Source organism: Hypanus sabinus, chromosome X1, assembly GCF_030144855.1.
Source record: "Hypanus sabinus isolate sHypSab1 chromosome X1, sHypSab1.hap1, whole genome shotgun sequence".
Lineage (NCBI taxonomy): Eukaryota > Metazoa > Chordata > Chondrichthyes > Myliobatiformes > Dasyatidae > Hypanus > Hypanus sabinus.
Window position 1 is genome coordinate 20,994,859 of NC_082738.1, and position 6,000 is coordinate 21,000,858.

A 6,000-nucleotide genomic window follows, 5' to 3' on the forward strand; every position below is an offset into this window, starting at 1 on the left:
CAAACAAGATGAGGGCCGGTGGTGTTGCAGCAATGATACTGGCATGGATATAGGATTGGCTGAATGGCTGGAGGCAAAGAGTGGGAACAAAGGGAGCCTTTTCTGGTTGACTGCCGGTGACTAGAGGTGTTTCGCAGGGATTAGTGTTGGGACCAATTCTTTTTACGTTATATGTCAACGATTTGGATGATGGAATTGATGGCTTTGTGGCCAAGCTTGTGGACATTATGAAGATAGGTGGAGGGGCAGGTAGTGTTAAGGAAGCAAGGAGGCTACAGAAGGACTTAAACTGCTGGAGAATGGGCAAAGAAGTGGCAGATGGAACACAGTGTAAGGAGTGTATGGTCATGCACTTTGGTAGAAGGAACAAAAGCATAAGACTATTATCTAAATGGGGAGAAAATTCAAAAATCCAAAATGCAAAGGGACTTGGGAGTCCTTGTGCAGGATTCCCTAAAGGTTAACTTGCAGGTTGAGTTGGTGGTGAGGAAGACAAATGCAATATTAGCATTCATTTCGAAAGGACTAGAATATAAAAACAAGGATGTAATGCTGAGGCTGTATCAGGCACTGGTGAGGCCTCACTTGGAGTAATGTGAATAGTTTTGGGCCCCTTATCTAAGAAAGGATATGCTGACATTGGAAAGAGTTCACAGGAGGATTACGAGAACAGTTCTGTGAATGAAAGAATTGTCATGTGAGTGGCGATTGAAGGCTCTGGGCTTGTACCTTCTGGAATTTAGAAGAATGAGGGGGGATCTCATTGAAACCTGTCTAATATTGGAAGGCCTGGATAGAAGGGATATGGAGTGGTTGCTTCCTGTAGTGGGGGTGTCTAGGACCAGAGGGCATAGCCTCAGAATAGCCTTAGAACGAAGATGAGGAGGAAGTTCTTTAGCCAGAAGTTGGTGAATCTGTGGAATTCATTGCCACGTGTGGCTGTGGAGGCCAAGTCATTTCGTGTATTTAAGACAGAGGTTGATGGGTTCCTGATTGGTCAGGACATGAAGGGATATGGGGAGAAGGCAGGAGACTGGGGTTGAGAGGGAAAACGGATCAGCCATGGTGAAATGGTGGAGCAGACTCGATGGGCCTAATGGCCTAATTCTGTTCCTATGTCTCATGATCTTAAAGCAATATCACTGAGGGTATTTCTTACATGCCTCTAAACCCAGTGATGTTTCACCCCTGGGAAGTAACACAGAGAAAATCCTCCTGCACCGGGCACACTTGAGTTTTCTTTTTTTAATTTGCTGATCATTGAGAAAGCTGTTATCAACTCAGATTGCTCCTTAATTAGTCATGTTCCCTGGAAGTGTGAAAAGACACATTGTCTAAACTGCTGGGACTAAAATAACCTGGATTGTAGCAAATGCATTGTATCAGCAAAATAAAAAAAAAATCTCAGAGGTTGAAATCAAATCCCAAAGAAACATCAACCCACTGTTGAAAACAGATTGCATGTCTGATATTCGGATGAAGAAAGCTCTTTTGGCTCAACTCATCTCTTTCTGGAATACAGGCCTTCCCAGCTTCTCATTGTAATACCTCGTGCAGGGGTGGGGAGGTGAAGGAATGAGTAGAACGATGGGAATATCTTTGATAGGGTGAGACCAAATGGACTAATATGGCAGTTCAGTAACAGGTAAAATCACATTGACTTTCTTAGTAAGTTTGTAGGACAAGACTAGCACATTAAACTGTGAAAACAAAAACTGTTCCAAAAATGATGTCAAGTAGATATGTCCAGATTTTATATTAGATTTCCCGCAGCTGCAGGTTTATTTTTGATTTTCAGGACTTGTGTGGTTTGGTCAACTCCCTTGAAATGTGTTGGGAAGGTCGCTGAGGGGCTGGTATAGGAAGGAGCTCTGTTCTCGGATTGGAGTTTGAGAGTGGGGAGGTTCCCAAATTTTTTTCTGTCACACAGCTTTTTAGGGAGTTGAGAATAGAGAATAATGGCCCTGTACTTGGCTCTTGTGGTGTCTGCCCATCCTGACTTATCTTATCCATCTGCAGGGGGCTAGACTATCTTGTTCTCTGCATCTCAGAATGTCCAGTGAGTGACAGCCAGATCTCAGACAGGGTAGCATGGAGGCCCCACCACCAATCTCATACCCCCACTTCAGATCTCCTGAAAGCCTAAAGGCCTTAACAAACATTGTAAAAAGAAAATAACAGCTTTTATAGTGGAACACTTGAAGCCCTGAGGTTGGTGAGTCAGGAGGTTGGAGGCTCAATTTCTGTGAGTCTGGGGCCATGGTCTGGAGATTGAAGGCCCAGAGGCAGCCTAACTTGTGGCTGGTGACTGTTGGTGTATGTGAGAAAGGGGCCTGTTTTGCTGTTGCTACCTGTTGTATGTTGGCTGCATGTTGTTCTGCTGAATGTTGTGATCATGCTATGTTGGTGCCAGAATGCATGGTGACACTTGTGGGCTGCCCCCAGCACATCCTCAGATTGTGCTGGCTGTTAACGCAAATGATGTGTTTCACTGTGTGTTTCGATATTCATGCAATTAATAATCCTAATCTATTCTCCACCTGCCATCCCCCACCTTCTTCTTCCCAACCCACAGGGATGTAGGGAGGCTTTTCTTGTGGTTGAAATCCTTGATAAAGTCATGGAGACGGAGGTGGAGTTAAGATGGCCCTAAACGGTGACTCCTTTGCTTGCATTTACGGAAACAGCTGTACTTCCATCTGTAACATCTTTATTTATCCCTTTCAGGGTTCTTTTGAAGACCCTGACCTGGAGTTACACGCTGACTTTGGTTCTTTGCGGGAATGGGACCAGCTCTCGGGGCTTCAGGACTGGCTGTTGTTCGGCACGCCGAGGGGTCGGCCTAGTGTTTGGAAGCCTAAGATCTCGGGGCTCTGGAGACGGGCGGGTCGAGGGTCAGTGTCACGGCAGGAGACTCATGTGTCGTCGGGGAGGCCGGAAAATCTTTTGCTGTGGGCCAGAAGGCCCAAGGTCTTTGCGACCTTTGGGCACAGAGGTCATAACAAGCGACGAAACGGACTTTCTAATATTGTAAACTATCGGGTTGTTGTTATGTCCCCCACTCGCTGTGAAAATGGGGGACACCTCCCTCTCCCTTGCCAGGGAGAGAGAGAACCTGTGGGTTGCTGAATGCCGGATGAATTGCGATAGTCTTTGGGGTAACTGCAAGTCTGTGTCTTTGCTATCGCTTAGCTCACGCTTGTGCTCGGTAACGGGTGCACTTTTTGTTTTGCCGGTGGGGGGGAGTGGGGATTGTTACTTGCCGCCGCTTACGCACGGGAGGGGGGATCTGCGGGGGTGGGATTTTGGGGTTCTCACGTTTAACTGTCATTCATTCTTTGGGGCACTTCTGTTTTTCTGGATGTTTTGCAAAGAAAAAGCATTTCAGGATGTATATTGTATACATTTCTCTGACATGAAATTGAACCTTTGAACCTTTGACCCACCAGGTTTATGCTGACTGCAAACCAGACTAATTGCACCCTAATTCATTTCATTCTCCTCTTCCTTGAGGAAGCTTCAGTCCGAGTTCTGATCTTGGTGTTTAGACTGGATGTTAGATTGTAAAATTCTCTCAGATAGATGAACACCAATAAAAATAAAATGTATATATTTAAAGATATAGCAAACATTTCTTCTCAGTCAAAGTGTGGTTATAAGCTATAGAGTGATGAACAGAGAAAACCCGCCCTTCAGCCTAACTTGGCCATGCCAGCCAAGTTGTCTACCTGAGCTCGTCCCATTTGCCTGTGTTTGGCCCATATCCTTCTAAATGTTTCCTATCCATGTATCAGTCTTTTAAACACAGCCTCAACCACTTCTCTGGTAACTTGTTCCATATACCCATCACCCTCTGTGCAAAAAGAAACTTTACTCTCAGATCCCTTTAAAATTTTCCCCCTCTCACTTCGCTCCCTTTTTTAGGACTTCCCTACTCTGGGGATATCAAGTCAAGTCACTTTTTATTGTCATTTCGACCATAACTGCTGGTACAGTGCATAGTAAAAATGAGACAACGTTTTTTCAGGGCCATGGTGTTACATGACACAGTACAAAAACTAGACTGAACTACGTAAAAAAAAAACTACACTAGACTACAGACCTACCCAGGACTGCATAAAATGCACAAAACAGTGCAGGCATTACAATAAATAATAAACAGGACAATAGGGCAGTAAGGTGTCAGTCCAGGGTCTGGGTATTGAGGAGTCTGATGGCTTGGGGGAAGAAACTGTTACACAGTTTGGTCGTGAGAGCCCAAATGCTTCGGTGCCTTTTCCCAGACGGCAGGAGGGAGAAGAGTTTGTATGAGGGATGCGTGGGGTCCTTCATAATCCTGTTTGCTTTGCGGATGCAGCGTGTAGTGTAAATGTCTGTGATGGCAGGAAGAGAGACCCCGATGATCTTCTCAGCTGACATCACTATCCACTGCAGGGTCTTGCGATCCGAGACGGTGCAATTTCCGAACCAGGCAGTGATGCAGCTGCTCAGGATGCTCTCAATACAACCCCTGTAGAACATGATGAGGATGGGGGGGTGGGAGATGGACTTTCCTCGGCCTTCGCAGAAAGTAGAGACGCTGCTGGGCTTTCTTTGCTCTGGAGCTGGTGTTGAGGGATCAGGTAAGATTCTCCGCCAGGTGAATTCTTCGCCACCGAGAAATTTGGTGCTCGTAACGATCTCTACCGAGGAGCCGTCGATGTTCAGTGGGGAGTGGTCACTCCGTGCCCTCCTGAAATCAACAACCATCTCTTTTGATTTGTTCACATTCAGAGACAGGTTGTTGGCTCTGCACCAGTCCATTAGCCGCTGCACCTCCTCTCTGTAAGCTGACTCGTCATTCTTGCTGATGAGACCCACCTCGGTCGTGTCATTGGCGAACTTGATGATATGGTTCGAGTTGTGTGTTGCAGCACAGTTGTGGGTCAGCAGAGTGCCTTTCCACCTTATCTATGCCTCTCATGATTTTATAAGCCTCTATAAGGTCATCCTTTAATCACCCCTCCCCGACACTCTGAGGAAAACAGTCCAAGCCTCTCCCTGTAACTCAAACCCTCCCGTCCCGGTAGCATTCTCATAAATCATTTTTGCACACTTTCCAGTTTAATGACATCCTTCCTATGACTAGAACTGTATACAATACTTCAAATGTTGCTTTACCATATTGTTTAAAGATTGAGAAAATGACTGAGCCTAATTTTCCGGTGTTAGGGAGGAAGGACTGAACTTTAGAGCAGATATGGAAGGAAAGGACCACAGCAATTGTGTTTACAGTGTTATTTTGCAGTCACAGTTAAAGACCTGGAGATGCAGCGGATTGGGGTGTATGGAGTATCCAGGGAGGGGTAGCACCTCTGGTTAAGGGGCTTGTCGTGTCCATTCTGGGGCAGCTCACTCACCTTTGGTCCCCACCGGACGCTCAGCTCTCACCTGTGGCTGCTTGTACGCTGCTTTGTCAGGCGGACTAAACCAGGCGAGGGCGGCCAGCAGCCTCATACCCCGGTGAGACTCTGACACGCCTGTCCTAGCATGCGGAGCCAGCTCTGGCAGATGGGGTGGATGAGACCTACAATGAGGTCCAACGTCTAGGAAGGTGGTTCTGTGATGCTCCATGGAGAGGGAAGAGCATGACAAGGCAGCATGGTCACCTACTGCAACCAAGGAAGCCCCCAGTTTGTGGCGCTTGCTCGTACCACTGGACCCGGACTTCTGCGTTCGAGAGAGTGGAACTGCCCCAGTGCAATGGCTTTTCCACTTTAAAATCTCCCCTGCACAGGTTTCACCGGACAACAATCACCATGATACTGAGGATGACAATATCAATGACAACTTGCATTTATATAGCACCTGAAACACTTTACAGAGTGATTGCTCAGCAAACTTAATACGGAGGCATGCTAACCGACCCGGGGTCAAAGAGGTAGGTATTAAAGAGCATCGTAAAGGTAGGAGAGTGTGGGAGTGGGGTGGAGCAGTTTAGGGAGGGAATTCTGGAGTGTA